Here is a 16,234-nt window from a genome sequence, read left to right on the forward strand (position 1 = left end):
AAAGGTGAGGAATCACCAGCTAGAAGTATCGATCAGAAGTTTCTTACCTTTGGTAAAACACGTTCAGGTAGAGACTATATCTAGCTGCATATTCCTGACCGTCCCTCTCATCCTCCCTGTTCTGTGATTGGCCTGAAAACATTAATCAGGTCCCAAGTCTAAGAATCTGCACAATATGCACCAATTTGCTACTGGGGCTCTGTATCTGGGGGCGAAGGCAATATCGAAGTCAACTGACGTCAGCACGCCGGAGTTGCGCCTGGGCCTGCACGTCATTTGTGATCAACTTTATTCCTAAAACTGAATACTACAGGACAGAGTTTCTTGGCGAAGTTCTAGTCTGTCATTGCATGTGTCTTACATTTCTAAAGTTATTTTGATCTCGATTGCGTATCCTGTTTAAACCACCAGATGGCAGTGAAGTCTTACATTTTAAAATCAAAACGCTCCTGTGCATAGAAAGCGACGATGAGCTGTCCTTTACGGCGGTAGCACCATCCTTCAGTTGTAAAGTAACCTCTGGTTCTTATGAACAATTAAAAAACAGTATATCTTTGAAGCGCTTGCCAGGTGAAAACGATAGTCATTCTTTCTTGCGACTATGACTGCTTGCAGTCTATTCTCCCATTTATTTCTTTGCAACGATATATAGCGCAGGCTACATTCTAATGTTACTGAGCTTTTACATCTGTTATAATATACATTCACTTCATGCTTGTTACATTGTATTTTTCTAACGGCAAGTTGCATCATAGCATAAAAGTTATGCAGTCTGTGTTCTGGTTTCTCTGTCAAAATAGGTAAAAAACTATAGGATGAGCCCGTCCGGATTTATATTCTGCCCCTTTGCATGGCGAGAACTGCCTATCTCCGTGGAAAACTCTGCCATCCCTTCCCATGCTGATCCTGCCTCCCCTTCCCATGCTCATCCTGCCTCCCCTTCACATGCTCATCCTGCCTCCCCTTCCCATCCTCATCCTGCCTCCCCTTCCCATGCTCATCCTGCCTCCCCTTCCCATGCTCATCCTGCCTCCCCTTCCCATGCTCATCCTGCCTCCCCTTCCCATGCTCATCCTGCCTCCCCTTCCAATGCTCATCCTGCCTCCCCTTCCAATGCTCATCCTGCCTCCCCTTCCAATGCTCATCCTGCCTCCCCTTCCCATGCTCATCCTGCCTCCCCTTCCCATGCTCATCCTGCCTCCCCTTCCCATGCTCATCCTGCCTCCCCTTCCCATGCTCATCCTGCCTCCCCTTCCCATGCTCATCCTGCCTCCCCTTCCAATGCTCATCCTGCCTCCCCTTCCCATTCTCATCCTGCCTCCCCTTCCCATGCTCATCCTGCCTCCCCTTCCCATGCTCATCCTGCCTCCCCTTCCCATGCTCATCCTGCCTCCCCTTCCCATGCTCATCCTGCCTCCCCTTCCCATGCTCATCCTGCCTCCCCTTCCCAAGCTCATCCTGCCTCCCCTTCCCATGCTCATCCTGCCTCCCCTTCCAATGCTCATCCTGCCTCCCCTTCCCATGCTCATCCTGCCTCCCCTTCCCATGCTCATCCTGCCTCTCCTTCCCATGCTCATCCTGCCTCCCCTTCCCATGCTCATCCTGCCTCCCCTTCCCATGCTCATCCCGCCTCCCCTTCCCATGCTCATCCTGCCTCTCCTTCCCATGCTCATCCTGCCTCTCCTTCCCATGCTCATCCTGCCTCCCCTTCCCATGCTCATCCTGCCTCCGGAGTAGTTGAGTAAGAGGTATCCCCCGTAGTTTTATCACATCTCCTCGGTTTTAGGTCCACTCCATGGCATATGGTCTTTCTGTGGTGACAACTATTTTTTTTTTTTTTTAGTACTTCCTCTATGACCACTGCTTATGCGGCCACGGGGCAAGTTCCAGGATTAACAAATAATTTACCGAAACCCTTTTTTTTCAGTTTGGGCGCCTTTAACCTCACATAGATGAATACTGTATTAATTCCCTATGTCTTTATTTAGGGCCTGATTCCGGAGTTTAAGAAAGTGATGGAAATATTATAACTGCTAATTATAATGTTTATTGCTTGGTTTCATAAACTATCTAAACTATAATTAATACTCTTAGTTATCTGTTCATAATCTGACATCAAATAAAGGACACAGGAGCACAAACATGCAGTTAACTAAGATGCACGTCTTTCTTGGGTGTAAAAATTCCCTAACTATTCCTCATTCATAATGTTTACAATCATAAGTGAGATAATTGCCTGGAATAATGCAAAAAAAAGTTTCTCTTATTAGAAATGATTTTTTTGTGTGCAGGCAACACCAACAAACATTTCAACAATTAACATTCAGTCAATCAATCAATCAATCATAGCATTTCTAAAGTGCACTACATCCCCCTGAGGGTCTCAAGGCACTAGGTGGGGGGGGACGCTGCTACTGTTCGATGAGCCAGGTCTTGCGGAAGCTCCTGAAGGTTAGGAGGTCTTCGGTCTGCTGTAGGCGGATGGAGAGGGTGTTCCAGGTCTTGGCGGGGAGGTAGGAGAATGATCTTCCGCCGGCGGTCACTCTTCGAATGCGGGGGACGATGGCGAGGGCGCGGTCTGTGGAGCGGAGCTGGCAGGTGGGGGTGTAGAGGCTGAGTCGGCTGTTGAGGTACGCTGGTCCAGTGTTGTGGAGTGCCTTGTGTGCGTGGGTGAGGAGTTTGAATGTTATCCTCTTGTTGATGGGGAGCCAGTGCAGGTCTCTCAGGTGGGGTGTGATGTGGCTGCAATGAGGGATGTTGAGGATTAGGCGTGCCGATGCGTTCTGGATGCGTTGGAGCCGCTTCAGGAGTTTGGCCGGGGCTCCTGCGTAGAGTGCGTTGCCGTAGTCCAGTCTACTGCTGACGAGGGCCTGGCTGACCGTCCTTCTTGTTCCGGTGGGGATCCACTTGAAGATCCTGCGAAGCATGCAGAGGTTGTTGAAGCAGGAGTAGGAGATGGCGCTGACCTGCTTTATCTGAAAGAAACAGGTTAGTATTAGATTCCTTACCTTAGAATATCCCCAGGCGTCAGTCTGGATCCGGAAACTTTTGCGTAGCAGTACCCCTGCGCGTCGGTAGGCGTCGTCTGCAGGCGTCCCCTGCGGCTCCGCGTCCGTCGTCGGCGTCGTGCGCCGTGATGACGTCGCTGGAGTATATAGACGCCGCCTCCGCGCGCTGACGTCAGTTCTTCTTTTTTCCGCGCCAGTTAGCGCAGATCCGAAGAGCAGTACTCCGGTCTTTTGACCAAGTTTTTTGTTAACTATAAATCTTCTACGGTGCCGGTAGGATGCCCGGTTTCAAGAGTTGCGACGATTGCGACCGCATGATGTCGGTCACCGACCACCATCGACTCTGCCTCCGGTGTCTGGGCGCGGACCACGACGTGGAGTCCTGCGTCGACTGTCGGGCCTTGACTAGTAAAGCTAGGCGGGAGCGGTCCCGCAAGCTTCTCGAGCTCCGAGTGTCGGCCCCGCGTCGAGAGCGGTCCCGGTCCGGTCGGAGGTCGAGGGAGCGGTCGAGGGAACGATCGCGGAGCCGCCATGAGCGCTCCGGGAGTCGCCACCATTCCTCCGGTTCGTCAGGTAAGCGTAAGAAGTCGGGGCGTCGTCATCGCACCCCCGACTCCCCCCGACGCCCGCATGATGCGGCCGGGGGTTCGGGTGGCCCCACCCCCGCGTGGGTCGCCGACGCCGTCTGCCCCATACCCGTCGGTCCCTGGGGAAGGCGCGTCGCGCGAGGAGATTGATGCGTTCCTCATGGCTATGAGGGCGAGGTCTCCTCCGGCGGGGCCTACGGCGCCTGCGGGGCCGTCGGTCCCGTCTGGGGGCCCGAGCGGTTCGGGTGCTCCTGCCCCGACGCCGCCGGTGGCTCCGGCCCCGGCGCCGCTGGGCCCCTCAGGTTCATCGCCGGCTGGTCTACCGGCCTCTCCGGCGTCGATTCCATTGGGCCATCCCGTGGTGCCGCCTCCGCGCGACGCCGGGACTCCGCCGTCGGTTCCGGCCGGCGTCGGGTCCCCGGCGCCGGCGCCGCGCGGCGCCACCCCCATTCCCTCTCTGACTCCTGACGCGGAGTCGGACCGGCGTCGTCCGACGCCGAATCCGGCGCCGATGGGGCCCATTGACCCCGAGGAGCCGGTCTATATCGTCGACCCAGACTACGGCGATGAGGACGAGTATGGAGAGGGTTGGGAGGGGTCTGAGGACCCTTTATCCCGTGCCTGCCAGTATGACGTGGACTGGGTAGGTGACTTGGGTGATGCCAGTGGTCTGGACGAGTCGCCCAACCCTGGGTTTGTCTCGCCTTCCCCTGTGGCGTCTGAGGCGGGGGCTGCCTATTCGGTGGTCCTGATGAGGGCTGCCAAGGCCTTGCGCCTTGAGCTCCCCGTCGCTAAGGTCAAACCTAACATTCTGACCGAAGTGTTTAAACCGCAGTCATGCCCTCAGGAGCCTCTGCTGCCGTTTAATGAGGCCCTGACGGATGTCCTTTTGGGCACCTGGTCCAGGCCCGCTTCCGGTGCGCCGGTTGACCGGAACGTTGCCAGGCGTCACCGTCCGTGCTCGGACGACCCTGCCTTCCTCTCCACCCATCCCTCCCCGGAGAGTCTGGTGATCCAGGCCTCCACTTCACAGTCCGCATTCCCGTCGGCCCCGCCCGATCGGGAATCGAAGCGGTATGACCAATTTGGCAAAAAGGTCTTTTCCTCTTTGAGCGCTGGACTGCGGTCTTGTAATACCGCGTGCCTCTTGGGCCGCTACACCCACTCCCTGTGGGATACGGTCGCGGAGTGTCTGCCGCAATGCCCGCAGGAAGTGCGGGACAAGCTCAACCAGGCCTTGGTTGAAGGCCGGGACGCGGCGAGGTACTCGATCAGGTGTGGTCTTGACACGACCGACTCGCTGGGACGGGCTATGTCCACGACAGTGGCGATTCGTCGCCATGCTTGGCTGAGATCTGCCAACTTCTCGCCGGACGTCCAGAATGCCCTCATGGACATGCCATTTGATGGCAGTCGCCTGTTCGGTGACAAGGCGGACAACGCGCTTGAGCGCTTCAAGGACTCCAGGGTCACGGCCAAGTCCTTGGGTCTTTCGACCCAGCGCCAGCAGACGGGTTCGTTTCGCCCCTTTCGTGGCCAAGGAAGGGGCGGTCCCACGCGAGCTGCCAGCCACGCGCCGCAGAACGCTCCCCAGCGCGGTGGCGGCCGTGGATTCCGCCGTGGTGGCGGTAGAGGGCAGCGGCGAGGTCAGTCCACACCTCCCCCCGCTGCAGCCTCCAAATCTTCCTAGTCCGAGCTTTCGAGCTCACGTGACGCCAGTGGGTGGCAGGGTTCGCCATCACCACTCCCGCTGGCGCGCGATTACATCGGACAGGTAGGTGCTGCAGCTCGTCCGAAGGGGCTACTCCCTCCCCTTCGAGTCCACTCCTCCAGCCATGCCACCGCAGAACCACCGTGTGTCGGGGGACCACTTGACACTTCTGCAGGAGGAAGTTACGGCCCTCTTGGCCAAGGGGGCCATCGAGCGCGTTCCTGGGCCAGAAGTAGGGTGTGGTTGCTACTCCCACTACTTTCTGGTGCCCAAGAAGGACAAAGGAGGCCTCCGTCCTATCTTGGACCTAAGGGACGTCAACGGCTTCCTCCGGAAGGAGAAGTTCAAGATGTTGACTTTGGCTCAGGTCTTGGCTGCTCTAGGCCCACAAGACTGGATGGTAGCGTTGGACTTGCAGGATGCGTATTTTCACATCCCCGTCCTGCCGGCCCACCGGCGTTACCTGCGGTTCACGGTAGGCCACGAGCACTTTCAGTTTATCGTGCTCCCATTCGGCCTTACCAGCGCCCCACGGGTGTTCATGAAAGTGATGGCGGTGGTCGCAGCTCATCTGCGCCGGTTAGGGGTTTCAGTCTTCCCCTACCTCGACGACTGGTTGTTGAAGGCGGGCTCGCCCCAAACAGTCGTCCACCACCTTCAGATGACGGCAGACCTCCTGCACGAGCTGGGGTTTTCCATCAATGTGCCGAAATCACACCTGTGTCCCTCTCAAAAGCTCCTTTTCATCGGAGCGGTTCTCGACTCGGCGCAGTTTCGGGTTTATCCTCCGGAACGGCGGGTCCGGGATATTCAGGCTCTGATTCCCATCTTTCAGCCGTTATCCCGGGTTTCGGTCAGGTTGACGCTACGGCTTCTGGGGCTGATGGCCTCCTGCATCCTACTGGTGCATCACGCCAGGTGGCGGATGCGGGCTCTGCAGTGGGACCTGAAGTTTCAGTGGGCCCAGCATCAGGGCAACCTATCCGACCATGTCCTGATCTCGGAGGGCACTGCGAGACAGTTGCAGTGGTGGCTTACGAACCGCGATTGGGTCAGAGGCAGATCCCTCTCCCTTCCCCAACCGGAGCACGTAGTTGTGACGGACGCGTCCCTCCAGGGCTGGGGTGGCCACTTGGGAGAGGCGGAGATCAGAGGCATCTGGTCTCCGGCGGAGTCCCGGCTCCATATCAACCTGTTGGAGCTGCGGGCGATTCGCCTAGCACTGAAGGCATTCCTCCCCTTTGTCAACGGGAGTGTAGTGCAGGTGTTCACGGACAACACCACCGCCATGTGGTACTGCAACAAACAAGGCGGAGTGGGGTCGTGGACCCTTTGCCAGGAGGCTCTGCGCCTCTGGCAATGGCTGGAACGTCAGGGCGTGACTCTGACGGTTCAACACCTGGCAGGTTCTCTGAACGCCAGGGCGGACGAACTCAGCCGTCGGTGCTCGGTGGATCACGAATGGCGTCTGAACTCAGACGTGGCGCAAGGCCTCTTTCTGCAGTGGGGAGAGCCTTGGTTAGATCTATTCGCCACAGAAGAGAACGCGCAATGTCATCAGTTCTGCGCGTTGGAGTTTCCAAGACGGCACTCGCTCGGCGACGCCTTTCGGCGCGAGTGGAGCTGCGGTCTGTTGTACGCCTTTCCGCCTATACCACTTCTGCCCAGAGTGCTGAAGAAGATCAGGCGCGACCGGGCCCAAGTTATCCTTGTGGCTCCGGACTGGGCTCGAAGATACTGGTATCCCGAGCTACTCAGCATGTCAGTCGGTCCCTCGATCCGCCTGCCCCTTCAGGAGGACCTTCTGTCGCAGCAGCAGGGGACGGTCCTCCACCCGAACCTGTCCAGCCTCCACCTCCATGCGTGGAGATTGAGCGGCGACAGTTGAGGCCATTCGACTTGCCTCCTGAAATCTGTGATGTGATTCTGGCAGCCAGGCGTCCCTCCACAAAGTCGGTATACGCCTGCCGGTGGAACAGATTTGTGGCATGGTGCACAGCAAAGGCTGTGGATCCCCTTTCTGCCCCTCTTTCCGAGGTTCTCCTCTTCCTTCTTTCTCTTGCCCAGCAGGGCTCTGCTCTGGGCACTATCAAGGGCTACCTTTCTGCCCTTTCCGCCTTCTTAAGGCTACCTGATCAGCCATCTTTATTCAAGTCCCCTATTGTACTGAGGTTCTTGAAAGGCATCACGCACATGTATCCACCTGTTCCGTTCGTGATGCCTCAGTGGGACTTGAATCTGGTTCTGACATTCTTGATGTGTGCTCCCTTTGAGCCGCTTCATTCCTGTCCTCTCCGTCTTCTCACTCTTAAGACGGCCTTCCTGGTTGCCATCACCTCTGCCAGGAGAGTGAGTGAGCTCCAGGCTCTTTCTGTCAAACCTCCTTTCATGTCCGTCCATCCTGACAAGGTGGTTCTTAGGACTAGGCCTTCTTTCCTGCCCAAAGTAGTTTCTGCTTTTCACATCGGGCAGTCCATCACCTTGCCCTCCTTCTTCCCGCCTCCGCATCCTTCAAAGGATGAAGAGCGGCTCCATCGTCTGGACCCAAAACGTGCGCTTTCATTTTATATGGATCGCACACGCCAGTTCCGGGTGGATGACCAACTGTTTGTTGGCTACGTGGGTGAGAAGAAGGGAAGGGCGGTACAGAAACGAACCATCTCTCGGTGGGTCGTCCTGTGCATCAAGGCATGCTACTCTTTGGCTCGGAAGGAGCCTCCTGTTGGGCTGAGGGCCCATTCCACTCGGGCCACGGCGGCTACTACTGCCCTGGGCCGGGGAGTCCCTTTGCAGGACATTTGCCAGGCGGCTACGTGGGCCTCGCTGCACACCTTTGCGAGGCACTACTGCCTGGACAGTCAAGTCCGGAGGGATGGCTTCTTTGGCCGTTCAGTCCTCCAGGACTTTCTGGTGTAGGTTTGTATTGGTTCGCAGACCCACCACCGGGGTTGGTATTGCTGGGGTATCTATTCTAAGGTAAGGAATCTAATACTAACCTGTTTCTTTCAGATGAACAAGTTACTTACCTTCGGTAACGATATATCTGTAAGAAACAGTAGTTAGTATTAGATTCCTTACCGCCCCACCCATCCTCCCCGTTCTGCGAACTGATACCTAGGGTTAAGGACATCCCTTTCAGGGCCCTAGTTTCAAATGGCACCAGTGTTAGTTCTCACATGGCTCTGCGTGTTCTGGCGCGGAAAAGCTGTGTGCAAAGAACTGACGTCAGCGCGCGGAGGCGGCGTCTATATACTCCAGCGACGTCATCACGGCGCACGACGCCGACGACGGACGCGGAGCCGCAGGGGACGCCTGCAGACGACGCCTACCGACACGCAGGGGTACTGCTACGCAAAAGTTTCCGGATCCAGACTGACGCCTGGGGATATTCTAAGGTAAGGAATCTAATACTAACTGCTGTTTCTTACAGATATATCGTTACCGAAGGTAAGTAACTTGTTCGTCATGGACAGGATGGAGTCGAGGATAACCCCTAGGTTGTGTGCGTGGTCGGTGGGTGTAGGGGGTTGCTCCTCGTGCAGTCGGCCACCAGGAGTCATCCCAGGCCGAGGGGGTGGGTCCGAGGATGAGGACCTCCGTCTTGTCCAAGTTCAGCTTCAGTCAGCTGTTTCTCATCCAGTCGGTGACGGCCTTCATTCCTTCGTGGAGGTTGGTTTTGGCATTGTGGGGGTCTTTGGTGAGGGAGAGGATCAGCTGGGTGTCGTCAGCATAGGAGATGATGTTTAGTTTGTGCCGTCGTGCGACGTTGGCGAGTGGTGCCATGTAGACGTTGAACAGCGTTGGGCTGAGGGATGAGCCTTAGGGTACGCCGCAGATGATCTCGGTGGCTTCGTAGCGGTAGAGGGGAGGCGAACACTCTGTGTTCTACCTGAGAGGAAGGAGACGGTCCAGTCCAGGGCCTTCTCTTGAATTCTGGCGCAGTGGAGGCGTGATCGTAGTGTGCGGTGGCAGACCGTGTCGAAAGCGGCTGACAAGTCCAGGAGGATGAGGGCAGCGGTTTCTCCGTTGTCAGAGGGAAGTTTCAGTGCTGTGGTTGCTGCAGAACCCTGACTAGGACCGGTCCAGGATGCTGTTCTCCTCGAGGAAGCTGGTCAGTTGTTTTTTGACGGCCTTTTCGATGACCTTCGCCGGGAACGGGAGCAGGGAGATGGGTCGGAAGTTCTTAAGGTCCTTGGGGTCCGCCTTTGGTTTCTTTAGTAAGGCGTTGATCTCTGAGTGCTTCTAGCTCTCCGGGAAGGTTGCTGTCTCGAAGGAGATGTGGATGGTTTTCCGGAGATGGGGTGCAATGGTGCTGCTGGCTTTGTTGAAGATGTGGTGTGGGCAGGGATCTTCCGGGGATCCGGAGTGGATGGTCTTCATTATCTTGATGGTGTCGTTGATGTTGGTCCAGGTGAGCAGGCGGTTGGTGGTTGTGGGAGCTGGGGTCTCGGCGGTTGCCGGGGTGGTGACGGCGTAGAAGCTGTCATGGATGTCTGCGATCTTGCGATGAAAGAAGGTGGCCAGCGAGTCGCACAGGTCTTGTGACGGTAGGATGTCTTTGGTGTTGGGGCTGGGGTTGGAGAGTTCCTTCACAATGTTGAAGAGCTCTTTGCTGTTGTGGGCGTTGTTGTCTAGGCGGTCTTTGAAGGAGGTCCTTTTGGCGGATCTGATGAGGTGGTGGTGTCTGTGGGTGGCGTTCTTGTGGGCTGTGTAGCTTTCTGGTGTTCGTTCATGGATCCAGTTTTTTTTAAAGTTTTCGGCAGGTTCGCTTGGAGGCCTGGAGGTCTTTGGTGAACCAGCTGGCTCTCTTGCTGGTGTGGGTGTTGAAGGGCTTCTTAAGCGGGGTGAGGGTGTTGGTGCAGTTGTCGATCCATTGTCTAAGGCTGCGGCGTCGAGGTCAGTCAGGTCTGTGGGTGGGCCTTGGGGGAGGGCGGTGGTTAGCTGGTCCTCGGTGATTTTGCTCCAGCGGCGGCGAGGCATCTGCTGGGGTGCGGTGGTGTGTGTGGTGGGTTTCCGGAAGGTGAAGTCAATGCAGCGGTGGTCGGTCAAGTGGAGTTCGGTGGTGTGGTTAAAGAGGACGTGAGTGCTTGCTGAGAAGATGGGGTCAAGCGTGTGGCCGGCGAAGTGGTTGGGTGTTGTGACGAGTTATCTGAGTCCGAGGTTGTCGATCAGGATGGAGGAGTTGGAGTCGCGGTTGTTCTCAAGGTGGAAATTCAGGTCCCCGAGGAGGATGTAGTCCGTGGAGGCGAGGGCGTGTGTGCTGATGAAGTCGGCGATGGAGTCGCTGAACTGCGGTCAGGGTCCCGGGGGGTCTGTAGACAAGGGTGCCTCTGAGGGTGGTGTTGGGGTCGGTGTGGATCTGGAAGTGCAGGTGTTCATCGGTGCTGAGGGTGTCGTCGGTGTCTGTCGAAACTTTGAGAGTGATTTTGTGGATGATGACAATTTCTCCTCCTACTCCGTTGGTGCGGTCCTTGCGGGTGATCTTGTAGCCTTCCGGGATGGCTATGGCGATGTCGGGTGCCGAGGAGGGATTTAGGCAGGTCTCTGTCAGGAAGGCGACGTCTGGGGCGTCATTGTCTAGTAGGTCCCAGAGTTCGATAGCGTGTTTGCGTGTGGTGCGGGTGTTGAGCAGGATGCATCTGAGTAAGTTGGTTCTTCGGTAGGTGGGTTGGCGGGTCGGATGCTGGTGAAGCTGCAATTCTGGCAAGAGAAGGGTCCTTGGGTGTGCTTCGGGGCGGCCAGGCAGCAGGTTTGTGATTGTCCGACGTTGAGTGCGTGGAGGGTGCTGGAGTTGTAGCAGAGGCTGGCGTCATGGAGTTCGCGGGGGCCAGGGGTCCTGGCGCGGTCCAGGCGCAGACGGGCTTACCTTAGGCATGCCCTCGGGGCGCGAGCGGTGCAGCCGCTGCACAGCCTCCATATAATGGGAGGTGGGAGGGAGGGGCAGCTGGGAGGCGGGAGCGAGGCAGCGAATGGGCACCGGGGGGGCTGGGCCGCAGGGATGCAGTGGCTGGAAAAATCGACGGGAACAGTGGGTGAGGGCGACGGGGGGAAACTGGAGGTAGCGACAGGGCACAGGGCACGGTTGAACTAGAGATACCAAGGGGGAAGAAAAACCCAATGGAAGAAGCACATCAACAGATCACAATTTGTACAGTCAATTGAAACAGCAACAGATCACAATTTGCACAACTAGACACAATGCGTCAGCAGAGGAAATAAGAGACAACAAGGGGGAAGAAGAGAGTCAATGGAGAAAGCACAGCGCAGCATGCAGGCACAACAACAGATCACAATACACAATACAACCAGGCACAATGCAGCAGTAGAGGATGGGCAGACACTGACACAGGCAGCGCAGTGGCGTGAGGAGCGACCTGCCTGGGTGCAGGGTCAAGGTTAGACTTTCCAAAATAACTTAAACTGAAAAATGTCATAGCATCAGATTTGTAACTGTTGGTTTAATTTGTCCTCCCTGTGTAGGGATTCTACATGGCTGTGCCTCAAACTCCAGCAAAATTAAGAATTCAGGGACAATGTTTTTCTATTATTTCACCTTAATTTCCACGCTCCCAAGCCTCAGAAAAGGAACACATTGAAAATAAATTCTAAAAAATACCGTGGAAAACATCAGTGCCTTTAACATTAGTTGTCAGTGTGTTGTGTGTTGCACCAATATATGACTACCTTCCTCTGACTTTTCTTTTACAAACTGGAAATATCCAAAAATCTTGCATTTAAGAAGAATCTTTGGGGAGGAATATTTTTGTAATTTTTTTAACAAAAGCTTAACAATTATTGCTAAACAAAACATTGATCCAGTTTTATTTGTCGTGATTTTCAAGACTAAAAGTTGTGACTTAAAGCATGGCATTGTTGATGGGTGTGCAAATTAACTTAAAAGTACCTGTAAGGCAAGAGTGACATTGGAGTGTGATGTGTGAAATGCCCTGTACAAAAATATTCCCTATTTAGAAACAGTTTTAGCTAGGTATGTGTTTAAAATACTATTCATGTTACAGTGAAATAGACACTGATAGGGTGATACCTTAATTGGTTTCTGTCTATTTCACTGTAACATGAATAGTATTTTAAACACATACCTAGCTAAAACTGTTTCTAAATAGTCTAATGTTCCCTATGTTTAGCTTGCTGTTAGATAGGGGTCCCCTGCTTTCTTAACAAAAATATTCCCTAGTCTGGAGACAAGAAAAAACAAAAACGACAAATTATTTAACAGGAAAAATGATACAAGAAAAATTAAAATATTCAAATGTATCTCTGTCAATGAATTTAATACAGTTCTACATTCCTACACTGTTTCCAGTAGAATCAATATCAGACCTACGGTTTGATTATGGTTTTCAAGATAGGAAAAGGCTGACACAGCACTTATTTTATGATGTATATACTCTTGTAATAAGAAACTTTAAGGCCTAACAGTTGGCTTGTGGTTGCCTTCTTGGCGCTAACACTACTAACAGTAATGAATAAGGACCAGAATAACCAAATTGAAAATGTAAGGACCTAAGTAAAGAAAATCAGAGTTGATCTTGCGAAGCCGTATCAGTATAGCATAGCAAGACAAAAACGTAACAGCACCGCATGCTTAGAGGTGATAAGTAATTCCCTTCAAGGGTCAAGTGGCCCCTTAGCACTTGAATTGTATTTGGGAAATTGGTATCTACTGCCTGTTAAATGTCCAGTGCTTTGAATCACTCGGAGAGAAGACAAAACATAGTCTATCGTCCTAAGATGCGCTTAAAGTGACTGTGTCGTATAGTTCCTAGGAATCCCCAGGACCTGCGCATTTTGGATGACCTAAACTGAGGGCTTGGTGTCCCAACCGCTTCCGGACACCCCCACAGGATATGACTGCAGCAGACCAGCTAGCTGTACAGTGCTGCTACTACCCCACTGTATTCTACAGTGGTGTAGGTAGTCTCTGGCATGACAACCCTGATTCCTCAGGGATCGCGGAAAACAGTACAGTACATTTTGCTCAGACACTCATGCTTATTTACTCTCAGAAAATACACAGGATGGTGATTAGGACGTTTCAATAAGAATTTTTTGGTCCAGCGACAGTCTTGTGTAAAACATGTGTGCTGCGACAATCAGGAGACAGCAGCATACAAAAAAGATTGCTAGTACCAATATAGTAAATCGTAGATAAAATTCTACCATAGTGCTAATAAGATAAACAGAAGCAGTTCAGATAAAAACAGTAGCACTTGCATATTCCTAAAATGCGTGCCCTAAGTAATTTGCCTAAATGTACCTAACCTAGATCTGTATGTGTAGGTATATATGCTTATAGCTATGTGTATCTGCAGCCAAGAAACCCATAGGGAAGAACCAGCCCCCTCACCTGATGGTTTAGAATGAAGCGCCTCATCTCTGCGTCATGGATGACTCCCCGCAAAGGATGTCAGACCACTGCATGTCGAAGATTCAGCATGCACAACCCTGTGTCAGTTTGGAAGGAATTCTCTAATTTGTGGGGGGGGGGGAGTGAAGGTCTTTTATGCTTAAGTGGTCACTTCAGGGTTTTTTCTCGAATCAATATGTTTTTAAAACAATCATGGATGTTTTGAAAACGATTACCAATGCTTTTCTAAACAAGTGCGAGAATGCACAGCTGACTGTTGGCCAAGGATGAAAAAAGTGGTGACCCTTATACAGAATAACTCTGCCGTGCCTGAGGACATGTTTTGTACGTTAGGGTCAGGAATTATGATTGAATACTTAAAGCCTGGTATCGAAGAGACAGGAGCAAGCTACTAAGTAAAAGGTCACCTGTTTAGAATTGTTATTGTCGTGTGGATGGGACAAATGTATGTAATAGGGGTATACATGACAGGACTAGCCTAAAGGACATGGCACCTGGATAGATTTAATTGTGTTTAATTTACTTCATCATTCAGCATTTTTGTTCAAGCAGTATAGATAAATTCCGCTTAAAACGGTTGCAAAGTAAATATGCAAATAAATGTAGCAGCATGCAGTGATCAGAAATTCAGCAGCGACCAGTAAGTGCATTTTTTACAGGTGCCTAAAGAAGAGGGTAGGAGGACAAACCAGAGAGGAATGGGAATATATTTACATATTATAGGACCCAGTAGAGGATCTGAAGTGAGACTTGAGCATAAGGGAACCAGAAAGGGAAATGAGAATTTGTGTAGAGTAAAACCACATTTATGGCGAGGAGTAAAAAGGAATCATGAAAGTGAGACAGGAGCAGTGGAAATAGGAAAATTTGACGAGACATTAAAGATCAGCTTCAGGACAGAATTCCAGAGAGTGGCAGCCCATCCAGGTATTTGGATCATACAGCAGGGATAACATGATCTGTTTTTGAGGAGGAGAAAATGGACCAATAGAAAGGTGTTGGAGCGATGAGGTAGTAATTAAAGATGGTGCAGTTTAAAAGTAAAAAGGCAAGAGTAATCGAGGAATAATGCATGTGGTACATTTCTCTAAAGTATTTCAAATTAAAAAGAAATATATGCAACAGCAGGAATGTTGTTCACACGAGATAAATATAAGTAAACCGGAACATTGTTACCACTGTTACTGGAGGCAGGTTTATTTTGTTACAGGCTAAGTCTCCAGTGACCAAGTATGATGAGGTTGAGATTCACCCAGTGTTGCTGTCTCCAGTTTAAGATAGCCATCAAAAAGAATTGATAGGCCTGTCCCTTAAGGTTCCGGTAAGGCGAAAGGGATTAGATGTTCCAGTAGGTGATTGGTGGTAGTTGAAAACAATGGATGATCGAAGAGTATACGGAGAGATCCAACCATTAATGGATCCGGGCTGTGAGAAGTAGGATGAAGCACTTTTAGGTTTTACATTTTTACTCAGTTAGAATATTCTGCAGGTTTTGGTCTCAAGCTTAATGATATGAAAAGCTATTAAGACCTGATTTGTTTATGTAAACCAGTTGAGATATCCATCAAGATCCTTCTTTTGTATTTTACGCAAAAATGTCCTGCCCATAATGCCTTACTACATGTTTGTTTACTGCTTGAATATTCACAATTACATAGAATTTACATCTGTAAACATACAGAAATCCACTGCTGGCAACAGTTGGCTTACCATCCACAGTCACCGTGAATTCTTCAGACAAAAGTGGTGACCCCCCCACATCTATGGGTTGGCAAGGCCTGTTTCATGAGAAAAAGCCAAAAATGAAGTCTTGTTAAGTGTTTTTCCTACTTCACAATTACCATTCAGATAATGTTTTTGTAGTTACTGGCTCAGTGGAGCACAGCACTCATTGAAACCTATCAACCAGTTTGTGAAGCACAAGCACTCCAGTCTGCGCCGCCCGCTTCGGAGACATGCCAGGGTAGATGGTGTTTTCTTTATCTAGGGCATTGGGAGCTGCGTATGAGTAAGTGGGTTACCGACCCAAGTACCTCATTTTATTTTGGTATTTCCAGGCGTTCTAGCTGATTTCAGCTTTTCCGTGGAATGAAATGCAAGAGTAAAAATACCGGGGGTGGAGGGGGCACCGAGAGTTTATTTACATATTTGTCCTCGTGCCCATGGGCTATTAGTTCCCAGATATCTACCCAACCAAGGTAAGTAGGCGCTTGAGTCACAGACCCCCGAGAAGGAGTAGCCAGTTTTGATTGCTCATTTGGCGAGTGGAAGTTTCCTCTTTTTCTGGCAATCCCTCATATCAGGTGACTGAGGGAGACAGTGTGGATAATAGCCCAGAGGGGCTAAACCTGCATGCTGTGGAGGAAGCAGCACATGTACTGTGCATCCTTTCCGCAGTGAAAATTGAGTTTTCAATCTCTTCATTGTTTTTCTTTCCTGTTACATTTGTGTGTTTACTGAATAAAATAGATTCCAAGCCAAATCTAATGTGAGACTGTCCTCGTTTTCCTGTTTGTAATTCATGTTTTGTCTTCGAGCA

At 51.9% G+C, this 16,234-nt stretch overlaps 1 protein-coding gene across 1 annotated transcript in view; it reads left to right on the top strand.

Moving 5' to 3' along the window:
* The window catches only part of LRP12 (LDL receptor related protein 12), a 215,437-nt gene that overhangs the window by 190,238 nt on the left and 8,965 nt on the right, over window positions 1-16,234 (top strand). The window lies entirely within an intron of this gene.

The sequence above is a fragment of the Lissotriton helveticus genome, chromosome 4_1 (genome assembly GCF_964261635.1).
Source record: "Lissotriton helveticus chromosome 4_1, aLisHel1.1, whole genome shotgun sequence".
Classification (NCBI taxonomy): domain Eukaryota; kingdom Metazoa; phylum Chordata; class Amphibia; order Caudata; family Salamandridae; genus Lissotriton; species Lissotriton helveticus.